At 43.6% G+C, this 15,707-nt stretch overlaps 1 protein-coding gene across 7 annotated transcripts in view; it reads left to right on the top strand.

Moving 5' to 3' along the window:
• Positions 1-15,707, top strand: part of elmo1 (engulfment and cell motility 1 (ced-12 homolog, C. elegans)) — a 115,017-nt gene that overhangs the window by 7,209 nt on the left and 92,101 nt on the right. For 4 of the 7 annotated variants that reach the window (XM_061254971.1, XM_061254969.1, XM_061254970.1 and 1 more), the window contains exon 1: positions 13,120-13,252. The exons of 1 other annotated variant lie outside the window; for it this stretch is intronic. The gene's annotated coding sequence lies outside the window, so the exon portion shown is untranslated. Of the gene's footprint in view, positions 1-13,119; positions 13,253-13,392; positions 13,467-13,603; positions 13,622-15,707 lie in introns of those variants that run through there. 2 more of the 7 variants (XM_061254966.1, XM_061254967.1) reach the window with 2 other exon arrangements.

The raw sequence follows: 15,707 nt of genomic DNA, 5'->3' as shown, positions 1-15,707 counted from the left end.
GCTACCGCCCCTGCTGCTACTACTACTACTACCTGTATAGCACTTTTTGAGCATATAACAGTTATTTAAAGCAGTAAAAACAAAAACCATAGTAATACATGTTTCATGTTAAAAAGACCAAAAAATACCGAAATAAATAATAGTTTAAATGTATAGAAATGCATCCATTCAATTCAAATGAACAAAGACACCCCACCGAGCAACAGAAGGGAAAAAGGAAATGCTAAAGACAATGATCTGAGATGCATGTATCCCCATCAGAAATGCATTTTTATGATTTCTTTTTGATCAATGTATTTTTTAACAAAGGAATATGCCAAAAATGAGGTGCTCATATTATTGTAAGAGGTGGAACAATATGTTCATGTGACACTAGCTATGTCAGACGCCAGCCTCTCTGGTCTTAAGCTAAGCTCCCTGTAATGCTAAACACATTCTATATATTTTGCATCTTTAAAATATTTCATTGTATAGTTTCAGTCATAATCTGTTGTATCTCAAAGTTCATGGTACCTCCCTCGGTCCGTATTGTAGCAAGTCGGAAAAACCCTTGTACTCTTTCGGTTTCTATACAGCCTATACTTTTCCTCTGTTTGAAAAACATAGTAACATGAATATAACTGTGGGACGAAAATATGTGCCCCTGCTTCTGTATTGTTTATGACTCACCGGTCATATACAAGTGTTTGAATAGCCTTTCATGTAAATTAATGCTTCTGTGTTCATACTCATTACTATATTGTGAGTTTTATTTTAGGGAACGCTGAATGCACATGACTGTAATTGTTCCTTAAATTACACACGGCTGTCGAGTTAAGCCTATGCAGCTGCATAGAAATTTGATTCCAATTGTTTGGTTTGTGCTTGCTTGCGTTAGTCTGTCTTTGGAAATGGTACGCAGTAGTGACAGGAAGGAATGTGACATTTGAAGATGAAGAAAAGCACAAGCTGAAATGGTATGAATAGGACCTCGGTGTGCAATGGCAGCTTTCACAACTGCATTGAAACAAACCAAAAGCTCAGCATCCTCAAGACGGCTTACTGGAACCATCCATTGATCAAATTTGTTTATTCCTTTTTATATTCCAGTTAGCATTGCGTTTGCAGTATGCGTGTTCGTAGATCACCGAATCAAGGTCCTCGGCTTCAGTATACAGTCAGAGACTAGTGCATCCAATGAACTCCGGCCAGTTTAAAAACTTTTTAACGCCCTTGGTCTTTTTGGCATAGCCTAAATGTTTAGAAAAGGTAGCATATGGCGAGCACCTGGTCGCGATCGTATTCAGCGCCTCGTTGGTTTTATCTTCCGTCGATTCCGTAGCGGTAAGGCTCGCTGCCCCCTTGGTACAACGCGGCTCGGCTTTTTTTTTCAGCTGAAAGCGAAGTTCCGCGGTCCCGCGGGAACGCTCCCTCCTGTCGCTGTCTCAGAGGGCCGCCGCAGTCACTTACCGCCGGCTTTGTTGCCGAGCGCGCTTCGCCCAGAGCTGTGCTGCCAGACAAACGGTGACAGGTTAATTCATGCCAGCGCTGCACTCTCTAATAGGGCGAGACTGGCGAAACCTTCGGGGCATGCTTTGTCTGTCTCGTTGTCTTTCCTTGGGAGGCTAGCGGTTTGACGGCCGGGTTCTCTCGCTGGATAAACTAGACTTCGCACCAAACTGCTCGTGTTCCGCTTTCATGTGGAACACAGCTGTGGACTCGGAGCGGTACCGGATGAAATATGAGTATCGATAAACTATTAAGCGGAATATTCAGGAAAAAATGGGTATAGCCTTCAACTCCCTTTTGTTTCCGAAAGGTTTATTGAACCAAGGAGACATTTCTGCCCATCGGACACCCGGGTCCTTTGTCAGAGCTGTAGGAAAGAGTAATAAACGGATGAGACACCCTGCAGCAGGTGCTGGACAATCAGAGCCTGATCAAAACCGCATGCTGGGCCTGCAAAGACCGAGAACAATAACTAAACTCCGAACAGCCAATTTATCAATTCATCTATTCCAAGTCTGAACACGCCTAACGATGACACAAGCCACCATCTAATATCTCAACTCCACTCTCAACTCGTGTCATATTGTACTAATTGTTCTGCATTGTGGAAACATGACATAATCTTGTGCGCTCATGGTAGAAAAAGGCAAAGGCATCTTGTATATTTGTCCAAAATCACAGACAGTCACAAATATTTATAAATGCGATTGGTGTGCCAAGCTTGAGCTCATCATTGAAGCCCGTTGGTGACAGCGATGAGTCATCCAATATGCATCCCCTAAGCTATGGTCTCACAAAACTATTTGCAGCTGTTGCATTAAGAAATGATAACAAAAAGGTTTCCTCTTTTCACAAGTGTGCATTCGTGTTATTGAATGAAATAACTGACCTGACTGGGTATTATGCTAGAATGTATAAATCCATATATAAAACCATATTCCATCAAAGTCCTCACATTATAATTTCTTTTTTTCCCTTGACAATTGACTGTGATTTTTATCGAGGAAAAATATGTATTGTTGAGTGCTTTCATTCTGTACAATTGTTTGCTGCACAGACTCCTGTTTGTTGAAATATAGTTTCTAATTTTCTTCATTTTGTCTGACTCGAGACCATTCTGTACAAATGTGTCTGTTGGAGAGAGAGGAACAGTACATTGGAGCAATGACCTTAGAAATGTTCGGCTTGTGCTTATGAGAAACAATGGTCTTAAATTTGTAATGTGCTGATTCTGGATGCTGCAGTGCTGCCGAATATAAATGTATCTAAATCCTCTTGGAATAACATCAGCTCGGCTGAGTTAATTTCTGCTCACTTCAGCTTGCTTGAGCGGTTCTGTCTTGGATATCCGTGCTAGTCTCCTGTTTACCTCCTCGGCTGTTGTGTGCACTCTGTGGGAGGGGGGGAGAAGGTGAAATGTACGCCTTGCTCTTTGCTTTGAGCTCTGTTTCTGAGGCTCGAGTTGCCCAGGAATACCTTCCACCTCTGCTGCCGTCGACCTCCCCTAGCAACAAGTAACGACCCTCTTACCTACCCTTAATTACGACATCCACAAGATGGATGCCAATCCCGTATCATCTCCGGTGGGCAAAATATGTCAACACCAGGGTTTCTAACCCCTTAAGAAAGTGTTTTCCAGCTCCCCCCTCGACCTGGCATCCAACCGTTCTGTTCAGCTCGGGCAAATCGTCGAGGTAGGTTTTCTACTTTCTTCTGCCCGAGAGTATCATTTATTTATGTACTGTGGACTGCCCGGAGAGGGGCCGGTCTGCACCGTGGGCTTACAGAGGCCCACACAGCGAGGAGCTGGCCTCTGGAATGCGCCCAACACAAGGAGGAGTCGGAGGCAGCTGGGGGCGGGAGGAGGCGCGGGACAAGGGGCGACTGGCAGTGCCGGGGGTGGCAGAGCGCGAGGGGGAGGTGGGGGGCGGGGGGAGCACAGTGTCTCCTTTGTCTCCCATTCCTGCAGTAGTTGTAGTGCGCTTCCTTGGCGATGACTGCCCCTGCACCTAGACCTATGGGAGCTGGGGGCTTATGGGTCCCCTCTGCTGACATAGGGCAGTGCAGGGCGGCTTGGTCTCATAGGTGTAATAGCGTATTGTCAGGTCCAGGATTGTTGGTACCGTTGGTAAAGACTGGAGAAAAGAAATAACGCAATTTTTGTAATTTTACACATCAAAAAATATTGTACTTTATTAATGATTCAGAGGAACAATTTGTAACTGATACATTAATTCCTAAAACAAAACATTTTACAGTTATTGGCGCCGCTGTGATTAGTACTCCCTGCAATCTCTCTTGCCAAGGATAATGGCACTGAGCCTTTTTTTTGATGATTAAGGTTGGCGGATGCATTTTGAGGGATCATGAACATTTCCTCCAGGCAGAACCTTTCAAGGTCCTTGCTGTCATTAGGTTTATGACGTTGATATTAGAAAGACCACTGGCGGCACTAGGCCTCAAAGCATCAATGATCCACCAGCATATTTGAGAGTATGTATGAGGTGCTTTTCCTTTTGTGCATCTCTTTATTGCCACCAAACATTTGAGTGTGTACATGGCCAAAAAGTTTAGTTTTTTCCTCACCAGACCATAGTGCCTAGTTCCAATGACAAGTCCAGATGCCTGAATTAGTTTGTAGCTCTCAGTATAAAGCTTTCTTTGTGCAAGTCTTTCCCAGTCTTTTGGTAAGGAGATAACGATTCATGGTTGACTTTTGTGTCATGGTGACCCCAAGATACAACCAGACTCTTCAGTTCTTGTACTGTGTTCTTTTGGTTCGACTTTGCCTCTTTTACTGTCTTCACTGTATGTGGGGACAACGTGCACTCTGCATCCTCAAGGTTCAACTGTTGCAGGTGTTTGTAAGTTTTTACTTGTTGTCTTACTGTGCGTACAGGAATGTTTAACGGTTTAGGTTTTTTTAGAACCCATTACCTGATTTGTGTAGGCCAATAACCATCCGTCTCTTTTAATTTGACAGTTCTTTGGCGTTCCCCATGGTGAGGAGTTAGAGGGATTTTACATGTCTGTTACCTCATTTTCTTACCCCAGTGAAAGCGGATTCAATTAAAGGCCAGGATACAGGTCCATAAGACTGAGATTAACTTGAGGAGAATATTATTGCAGATCTCCACTAAAATACAGATTTCCAGTAAAATGAAAGTAAAAATCCAATAAAAATCGTTTTTAAATTTTCGTTTTTGAGAAAAAAAGTATTGCTGAATAAAACCAGTTAGAATCGTATTGGTAGGGCATGTAGTTTTCTAATTTATTCCCATACTTTTACATAGCCTTTTATTTCTCATTTTCACCGAGTGCAAATAGCAGTCATATATTTTATAATTTGGAAGTTTTATAAAATATATTTTTCATTGCTACATTTTTCTTTTTTATTTTAATTTTTTATGCACTAAACAGTTTTTAAGAATGTATTGTTTGTCAGCTACTTGTCGGCTGCAGGTTACTCATCACTGACAGAGTCTTTGAGCTGGAGGACTCGGGTATGGAGGTCAATGTCAGCACTTGCAATGCAGCAGTGGAAAAGCTGAAAAGAAACAATGAAGATTATGCTGAAAATGAGCGGGCTTTCTGACGTCCTGTTTGACCTTTCTGTTCTGGAGCTGTGTACGTCTTGCCTAGAGTGTGTTTAGTTTTGTAGCCACAAATAACCCACCACTACGCTACCTTTATTCACTGTCAGTACAGTGGAAAAGTACTGCGTGGTTTACTGAATTGCCACATCTGCTCAACTGTAATCTTTGAGGGCGTCCACTCTGTCCAATGCAGGTTTCACCCCTCTGAGGTTGTAAGCAGGTCTTCTATTGTCATATTTCAAAAGGCGTTTTATTTTCTTCCTGTACATTCCAGCTCGGAATAACAGGCGGTATACTTTCAACCATTTATTTGAAGTAGGACATGTAAAAATAGCAACAAATCAATCACAAAATGTTCCAGGCGTTTTTTCTTTTCAGGTTTCAGTCTAGGCGAGCGCAAACCACCCGGGACTCTATGACATGCTACTTTGTATCCGTGGGAGCAGCGGGTCCAAGCCATGGGAAAAGGGGGTTGGCAACCGTTCGGCTTCTCAGAAGCACCTGAGGAACGTACACCTGAGGACAAATTTAACCAGGTATAAATAATGTACATTTCCTTTCCAATTTAGCGTACAAAAGGGAAATGTCAGATGAACTTAATGAAGGAAACAGCAGGATATGAATAAGTCTCCAAGGGCGGGAACAGTCCTCCCCCTCCCCAGAATACCGTGTCCTTTCATGACACAATGCCGAGCGTAACGGCAGGGGAAAAACACGTTCTTACCGTCAATGCCGCGGCGTGCTTGACACCGCTTCTGCTCTGTGATTTTAAAGGTAATTTGCCGCTCGTCTGATGAAAAGGCTAACGATGTTCCCGCCTGTGTCCGCTGGGACACGTCAGAGCGTACAATGATCCCAGGTTATTAAGATAACACGGACGCTTTTGCGCTAGGATTCATCAGTATTTGTTCTGCCACGTTAGCTGCTCAAGCTATTAATTTTTTTAAAACTGTGTTGGCATTGCGGAATGTGAAGTCTCGCAGTTATAGTGTTGGCTTGCGCTGTGCTTTGGAGGATTGCTTTCCTTCATTGAAGTGAGTCCAGTACTGGGGCCTTGATATACCCTGGCTTATTTGTGTACTTTCCTATGGTCTGAGAGTGTCCTTGGAAACTGCTGAGTAAATAGAAAAACAGTAAATATTACATATCATTTCATATATTGTTTAAACCTGCGGCGGTGCAGTCAGAACTTCATATTTGATTACACAGAATTTTTGTGTGTGGGTTGTGTGCCCCTCCCTGCTTGGTGACTTAATCATTTTTGCCTTGATGTAAAAATGAGAGAGAGCAAAGGCAGTACTTGATGCTGTTTCTCCGAGTAACTCAGGTGGAAGTAGACATTTCCTTGTTTCACAAGTTCTATTAATAAATACAACGCATTCACATTCATATTTTATCCTAGCTTCTGTAACGGCCTAAAAAAATAATGTTACTTTGAAGTAGAGATGGACAGAAATGAACACGTCAAACTCAATAGCATTTAATTTCCCTCCTTCCTCCATTTGAAAACGGTTCATGCCACAGTGACTGAAAGTTGAAGAATGCGTCTTTTTAAGCTTGTTTTTTTTTGGATTTGTGGAAGTAGATGCTTTCACTTCCTTTTTGACATTGAAGAGACAGACAAGAGATAAGTATAGCCAAGGGAACAACTGTGATGCTCGACAGCAAAGTTTCTAGATTGGAACCCGGTGATGGGTGAAGAGTTTCCCTGGATATGTGTAGTCATATATTATTTCAGATATTGGTACGGCTGCTGCTCTGGCTGACCCCAAAGGAGCCACTAAGCACTAAAATGGAAGCAGACCTGTTAAATTTAAAAACATAACCCACCTCTCAAATCCTTTCCATTCACAGCATGTTCTCTTATGAGGAGCTGGATGTTTTTCCTGAAGGTTTAATCCGTGTATGATTCTGGAGTAAGAAGCTGAATGTAAAACAGGGTGCCGGTGCAGTAGGAACGCGGTCAGAGTTTGCTAAGCCATTGTCGCCGACCGTGTTGACCCCGTCAAATAAAGAAAATCGCCTGGGGCCAGGTTTGGGGTGAAGGCGGTGGGGCTTTTTACACTCGAACACTCACATTTCATATTTGGTCAGCAGTATCTGGGGTGTATCGGTCTCTTAGCCCGGGGGAGAAATTGTACACTGTTTCCCAGCAGGAGGGGCTTACTGAGAGGGCAATTGATGGATGGTTTGGGTCTTAATGCAGGGAGCGTTGCCTGGGGTTGACATGGGAAATATGAATGGGCTGACCACTCTGACCTGAGGTCACTGACACGCAAAGAAGCGAAAGTGCACCCCCCTGCCCTGCCCTGGTGGGATTGCGTGACATTCAGTCAACTGTAATCCCCCTGTGTCACGGTTTGAGGAGAGGAAATTGCACCTTTTTGCTTTCACATTATTCCAGCATGGCCTCTTATTAGGCTGGATTTAAAAAAGAACTAATGATAAGAAAATTATAAAAAAGAAGAAAAATATAACCGCAAGTGGTAGTTAACGGGGTCCAAGCAGCATGTGGTAAGTATGAACTGTTCAGTTGTTAACACATGCCTTATGAATGGTACAAATATTTTCAGTCTCAATCCCAATTTGACATGGTATTCTCTAGCTTAGAGGTCAACAATCATACATAATTTATGATGATCAGCCATGGCCAGTAATATGCGGAGGGAAAGCCATTCAACAGTGGTGAGTATCTACTGACAGTGGTCAGAGGAGGGACAAACCATGAACCGGCACCTGGGTGTTCGGTGCCCAAGGCTCATCGACGTATGAGGGTAACGAAGGCTATCCTGTCTGGTCAGAACTGGCAGAAGGGCTATTGTGGCACAAGTCACTGAAATTTTTAATGATGGTTATGGGAAGAATGTGCGTATGATGTTGTGCAGCCATAGAGTGGTCTGAGTACCCATGCTAATCCCTGTCCACCATACCTACAACGGGCACGCGAATGTCGGAACTGGACCTTGGAGCAATGGAAGAAGGTCGTCTGGGCCGATGAGTCCCGTTTTCTTTTACATCATGTGGATGGCCGCGTATGTCATCACAGTTTGCCTGGGGAAAATATAGCACCAGGATGCACTGTGGGAAGAACACAAGCCGGTGGAGGGAGTGTGATGCTCTGGGCAATGTTCTGCTGGGAAACCCTGGATCCGGGCATTCACATGGACGTCAGTTTGACTTGTGCCACCTACCTAAGCATGGTTGCGTACCAGGTAGCGGCGACATGGCTCAGGCAGTAAGAGCAGTCGGAGGGTTGTCGGTTCGATCCCCCGCCCGGGCTGTGTCGAAGTGTCCCTGAGCAAGACACCTAACCCCCAAATGCTCCTGACGAGCTGGTCGGTGCCTTCCACGGCAGCCAATCGCCGTTGGTGTGTGAGTGTGTGTATGAATGGGTGAATAAGAGCATCAATTGTACAGCCATTTACCATTTAGGTACAGCCCTTCATGGCAACGGTATTCCCCGATTGCTGTGGCCTCTTTCAGCAGGATAATGTGCCCTGCCGCACTGTTCATGAATGGCTTGAGGAACATGACGAAGAGTTGAAGGTGTTGCCCTGGCCTCCTAATACCCCAGGTCTGAATCCGATCGAGCATCTATGGAATGTGCTGGAACAACAAGTTCGATCCATGGCGGCTCCCCCTCGCAATTTACAGGACTTAAGAGATCTGCTGCTAATGTCTTGGTGCCAGATTCCACAGGACACCTTCAGAGGTCTTGTAGAGTCCATGCCTCAGTGGGCCAGAGCTGTTTTGGTGGTACACGGAGGATGAACAGCGTATAAGGTAATAATGTTTTTGCTCATCGGTGTACGTTTTGTTTGGCATAAGCCAAGGAATCTAGATTCTAGACCAATCGGTTCAGTAGTTACGGCCTAAAATGGAAATGGCTGCATTGCAGTACCACCACGATAGGCGTCATTGTGACAACCTGTGTAGTGGTGGAGTAGCTGGACCTACCTGCCGTGTTTTGGACTAAAATTTAGTTTGACTAATACTTGGACTTTTTAGCCAAAAACCTGGTTGTCACTGCTTGGAGGCTGAGACTCTGATGGACTTTCCACTAACAAATTTCTGAATTGACACAGAAATGGTTCTGTGACAGGAAAATCAATGTATTGCGATGGCCAGCTCAACCTCTCGACTTGAGCCCTGTTGAATTGCACAGGGCTTTCAGCTTTCACCACTAACATTATGTTTCGGAAATAGCTGGGTAAGGTTTCATTTGCACTGAGCTTTTGTTCAGTTCAGAGTAGATTTGTGTTTCTTTCCCGATATGTTCACTCTGCATGAAGCCCAATAAGAGAGAAAATGAGTTTTGAAATAGTTATTTTATGGTAATTGCTCTGCAGTAGCTGAATTTTCTGATTAACGGTTCTTTCTCTTGGTTCACGGTTATTTACCCAGCTCTCCCTCCTTCTGACCTCTTGCTTGGAGTCCATATCACTTGTCCACGATCACAATGGAATGGACGTAAAAATACCACGGTCGCCATGGTTGCTCCTTTGGCAGTTAAACCTTTTTTTGGGCTGGTGTAATGTGGTGTGAAAGTACCATTCTTTAGCCCACAGGCGTCTTGAGTGAGCCTTTTTCATTGTCAGCATGGACCCTCCATTATATTTCACCACTGATTCAGACGTCAGTGACCCAGACAAGCGAGAGTTTTGCACATGTGACTCCCCCGTGTCTTAATTTTGTAAATTTGTTCCGATGTGAGAATTCGACCCATGGTCTTTAATCTGGTGGGTGGTCTTATTTAACCAAGGGAACCATACGGGTAACAGTGGTTGTACAAAAAATAGTTTTAAAAATATGTTTGATTGCATCAACTCTATTGATGTGAGTACCACTCTTGAGTTTCCATATTATTGAACATTTTGTCAATCTTGCCTAACTGTCAAACACACACTTGCTTTAAACATGTTGTCACTCTTAATATACAACTTAAATTTACCACGAAGACATGGACGGGGTTCCGGAATTGTACATCGAAGTATGGCACACAACACTTTTTTGTTTAAAATTCAGTCTGTCTCTGATTTAGTCCCATGTCCTGTTGGTTCAAAATGAGCATTAGAGGTCACATTCCTGATATTGAGCTTCTTGCTTGCCACAAAAGCTAGAAGCATTCCCAGCTTGAATTTATTCCCAGCTCAGATTACCCATTTTTGAGAGCCAAGAGTGATACGGTATTAACTGAGATCTTGTGGGACCTGAAGGAATTGTTAGAATGTTGTTGTTCCCGTATAAGTGGATATAATTGAGGGTATGAGACCACTATTATCAGATGTGACGGATTTGCGAGTCAAGGAAATGTCATCCCAGACAGGGTCTACAAGTGGCTGCTCTAGGTCCGTGTTGTCCAATTTGAATGGATTAATGGGATATGGGATATGGAATTTCAGTGGGTTTTGGAAACTGGCAAGTGACAGTCTGGCCAAAAGTTTAACTGGGGAGATTTGATCATCTTGTTAATAACACGGTTGCAAATATGTTTCTGGACATCTGTACACTAAGCACAGTAGTACCCCAATACTAACCTACCACTGTTGAACTGTAACTTAAAGCTGGGGTAGGCAATCTTTGGCACAAATGTGAGCAGAAGAAGAAATATTTTGAATGTATACCAGTAGCTGTCGGAATGTGAAGAGAATTCCGCCAAATATTAACAAAACAATCGTTATCATTATTATTATTTATCCACACATTGGAAAGTCAGTGAAGGCTTTGGTACTGCTCTGCTTCACCAGCCAGTGTTGTGTTTGAGTTTGCCCGCAGTCTTTTGTTGTAGCAGTCTGACTTCTCAGTCCAGTGAGCTTGCGGTGGAAACGCTGACCTGGTTCGCGTGGCTGTCGGGGCTCTTCGAGCCATGGAGCAGAAGGTCACACAGTCACTGTGACTCACGGGGCTGTGGGCTTCGACAGCCCCTGGCAGCTTTCCCGACGTTTCGCCTTTTCCGAGGGACGCGGGGGGAAACGCCGAGGTCCTAAAAATGGACGTTTTTGCGGTCGGATTTCAGTCTCGATAGACGTTCTATTGGAATGTTTTCCCCGAACGTTTTCGTGTCCGTGCGCTGGTAGCATTATGTGGTGATAAAACACGCTGTGAAGTATTGCAGCATACAAAGTAAGGGAAATGGGGTGAAGTGATACAATTTTTTAACTTAAAGGGATTATTTATTTTGACCGGGCTGTTTTTCCAGCATAGAGGAAGGAAACAACCCTGACAACTGGCGTACATAATCTTTATTATGCCAAGTGAAAGATTTGCTATAGCCGGTTCTACTTTATATGCACCTTGCTGAGGTTGGCTTTGTTTGAATGCAGTTTTACAGCTTAGGGGACTGCAATTTGAGAGCTGTTCCAACAGGAGCTTCATACATGCTGTTCGCTTTGTGCCACAAATGCGTTCTGACTGGCTGAATTAATCTTCTTTGGCAGAGAGCCTTGTGAGGGGCTCACCTACTGTGGGTTCTGGAGGTAGAGAGAAGGGCTAATTGGAACGGAGTGGGGGGAAAAAACAAAATGTCTTCTCTGCAGTTCCGAGGCTGAAGAACAAACTTCAGGAGCCTTCTGCTGACTTCTTTTTGTTCTTTTTCTGTGGTGTGGCCATAGCCACTGGCCCAGAGCCATCCGCTTCTTTTTAAAGAATGCAGGGTTTTACAGAGCGTTTATTCACATAAAAAAACCCCAGAGTACATTCGTTCCATCTGCTTTGTGGGAATGCTTGTTGACATTTTTGTAACAAAAGCAACACCTGCTAAATTTATTGTTATCATGATATTTAAGGGTTTACTGGAATAATTTTGGTTATGTTTGTGCAAGCAAAAAATTAGGCACTGAATCGTGTGAATGAATATCTGCACAGCTGGGATTGTTCAGATATGAGGATAGAAGTAAGGGACAAGATTCTATGGAGCACAGACTAAGATCAAACTGTAAACTCAGTACGGTGCTATATAAGTCTAGGACTAGGGCTGTCATGTAAAAAGAAAAAAAAAGGCTGCCGTATTTATGTACCAACTTTCATATCAGGATCCAGAATTGCTTTTACAGCGAAGAGGGAATTTGCTTCAGCCTCCATTCATGTATGGCAGCAACCAAATTACCCCCCCCCAGAAATGATATTCATGATATTCACAACATTGTCTGTATGACTGCAGCTCCTAATGTGACAGGAATGCATGTGGCATTTGCAACGCTTCCATTTGAATACGTAAACCCTTTTTCCTAACTATTGTTGAACTGACGATAATGTTGCGATTTAAGCTGTGTTATATAATATTAATCCAGGGATAGAGGCCTGCACCATAATTAATTTCTTTCTTATTTTGCCTCATCTGCCAGACCGTTTGGCCTCCTGCTAATAAAACCGGCTGATCCGACCGAGTGCTACAAGGTTAGCTTCGTTGGAGACGAAGCGCTGCAACACAATCTATTCGTTAAACTTTTCCTATTGTTCGACGCTCTGATGGGGTCTATTTATAGATGGAATTGACTGATTCTTGCGCTGAGAAGCCAGGGGTCCTTTGAAACATGAACACCACACCAAAGGCCCAGTGCAGCTTCAGCCTCAATAAGCAGGACAATGTGAGAGCATGTCCTCTCTGTCTCTCAAACACATACAAGCGTGTGTGTGTATATAAACATTTTATAAACGCGCACACACACATAATTTGTTTGTGTATATATATCTATATATGTGTGTGTGTGTGTGTAAATAAAATATAAGAAAGAGCGCATGCAATAGAGCTTGTAATTTGTTTAATGAATCGGGATTCTCATTGCTTCGATTATGTATGCGCGCATGAACGTGATATCATCGTTTGCAGTGCCCGTTCTCTGAGCATTCTCCTTGGTGAGGAAATCAAAACTAGGGATTCAAGTACCATCACTAAGAGAATTGAGTGAACACCGTATGAGCCCTGTGCTGTGTGGTTTGAATGGGAGACGGGAAGCTCGTTCTTAGTCAGCCATTTCGTTTGAGTTTTGCCGCTTTCTGTCGCAACGGTAGACCAGCTTCCTTTTCAGCTGAAAAACGCCTACTTCCTCCTTCTGTTCTCCTCTCGCTGAGTCGAAGCGCCGCAAAGTTTTAAGCCAAGCACTTTGCACCGAGCTGGACCTACGAGCCACTCAAATACATTCTGCCCGAGGACCCTGCTGGTGTAACGCGTGAGTAAATTCTGTATTCCCGCACGACGGCGCAACGAGGAGAAGCGTTTTATTTTATTAAAATATCAGCAGGGTAGGATCTGCCGTATTTGTCACCCTGCGACAGGATTTCCGGGTAAATGAGAGGTCCCTCTTGTGACCAGGCGCAACCAGGTCTCAAAGAATCAGGGTGTGGTTTCCTCCGTCTTGGGCTTCTGTGCTGCCTTCCTTAACGGTTTGTTGGCCAAATTTATAGACGCTGACCACTCCAATGTGTAACGTTTAGGACCTTGCTAGTTTTCTGGAAACTTAAGATAAGAGTCACTAAGTACATGTTTCACTCTGTGTTTGCTTGAACCAGCCCTTGATTGGATGCACGAATGTGCAATGGTTCGTATTCTACTTAGTCCTGTAATGTAAACGCTTCTATACAACTTTGTGTGGGTCAATGTCATTTTCTGTCTAATACTTTTCTGTCTAATACGGTCCAATTTCTGTGAATTTCTGTCTAATGCCTAAATGTTCTTGTTATTAATGTGCTTAATGTATTGCATCATCTTTTTAAACATTACTTGAAACATTCAATCACAGTGCTTACGATTTCATGCTTTTCAGAAGTGTCCAGGTGTTTGAGAAAAAGGGAAGGGTTTGAGGAGAGAATTGATATTTGTCTTGTTTCGGTTAACATCAGGCAAAACAAACCTCTTTTCAAAATGGCAAACTGTTGTTGGAGGTGGGGAGGCTCCGTTGCAGTCGCTCGACAGGATATCCTGGTTACCGGAGCAGAGAACGGGCCTCAGTCATAAAACAAGTCACTGAGACTGCGAGAAAAAAGGAAGGATCTTCTCCGCGGAACTGTGCACTGTTCAAAATGCACATATGATTTATCCTGGCCCTGTCTGCGTGCATGTACACGCTTTCTGAAAACTGGAACCTTGAAAGCATCTCCCCCTTCAATCTCTTGCCCAGCACAATGTGGGTCTTCCCTTTGTTGAACATTTTATGTTTTCAGTGCTCTTTCTTTGTGTTTTCCACTCTCTTTATCACTCAGTGTTTTGTCAGTTGCTCGTACAATAACAAGTAATAGCGTTGTTACGCACTTCAAAACAAAAAAACGCCGCTGTTAATAGGCACAACGGTTTCCTTCGAAGCACCTATTGCTGCAGCAAAACCATTTACTCACAAAGCTATGTAACCGAGTGAGGGAGGTTAATGTACTGTGTGTGAATATTGTATTCTGCTCTGTAAATGCTTGTCTGCCCAAACTGGAATCGGACTGTGGCCATTCATAAAGAATCCCTTCGGACTTAAACACGAGCCTGTGTGTGACCGAGCAAGTGTGTGTGTGTGCTCAAAGACGTAACCGTTCACAGGATGTCACTGCCGCCTTTGGTTTGCTTTGTAATGGTCGGAGGAAGAGCCTTTATCTTTGTAGTGTGTAGTGTATATACTGTGAGGTGGAGTTCATTGTGGTGGTGTCAGATTAGCAGGCCCATTGAAGTCCATGCAGGCCTTTACCTGGTGTGGAAATGGAAGTTGGGTCGATTCTGCTTTTATCTAGTTATTAGGGCCTGGGTTTGATCATAATCTGTACCTCATGAATTTTGTAAGGTGTCTGACTTTTTTCTTATCTGCAAGTTTCACTGCATACATTTTGGTGACTGCCGAGCTTGCTATCACGTAATGTATTACAGAAAAAATGACGCCTTCACTTAAATTTAATTTCCTTTACATAATGCGGCGTTACTTCATCGTTGTTTTCCGTAATGGCCTACAATTAAAAATGCTTTTGCGGGAAGCGCTCTGTTAAAATTTCATGAGACGGCAGTCTCACAGCTGCAGGTTAGCGCATAAATCAGCCTTCATAAATAACCTGCTAATCCTCCACCACCTCCGGGTCTGCTTCTTGCAGGCTAATGTCCGGATGTAGATAAAGAGTTCTGATTAGAAAGGCTGGCAGCTTGATTCATGGAGGCTACTGCAGTGTCACATTTCAAAGCTAGCAGGACTGCAGCCGTTGGACACCATTACGACCCGCATGGGCCTTCTGAAGTGAGATGTTTTCTGCTCAGTTTTCAAAACATTTTTTTTAAACCACTGTTATTGAGGTGGTCATATTTCTGTGGCATGAGGCCTTCTTAAAGTTTGTACAGCTTTAACGGCCCATCAGCACTCTCTCCCTGGTTTTAGTATCAAAAACTCCCACAAATGTTTGCAAAGACCAAAAATAGGTCTCAGGTTTTTTGAAAAGCCCCTAACCCCTCAGAGCCCAATTTCCCCTCCCCCTTCGCTTCCTCTGATCAGCTCAACATTTAGCAACATCATCCAATAATTATGCAAAAGCATACGTCACATCACGTAGGAAATCATTTCACACATCGCTTGGAAAAATAGCAGTTAGACTAAATACGAATACCAAAATTGCAATTGCTTTACTTCAATCAGTATGGAACACAAGCCAAATCTCCAAGATGAT

The sequence above is a fragment of the Conger conger genome, chromosome 9 (assembly GCF_963514075.1).
Source record: "Conger conger chromosome 9, fConCon1.1, whole genome shotgun sequence".
NCBI classification, from domain to species: Eukaryota; Metazoa; Chordata; class Actinopteri; order Anguilliformes; family Congridae; genus Conger; species Conger conger.
This window is presented reverse-complemented; position numbering and strand designations above follow the sequence as displayed.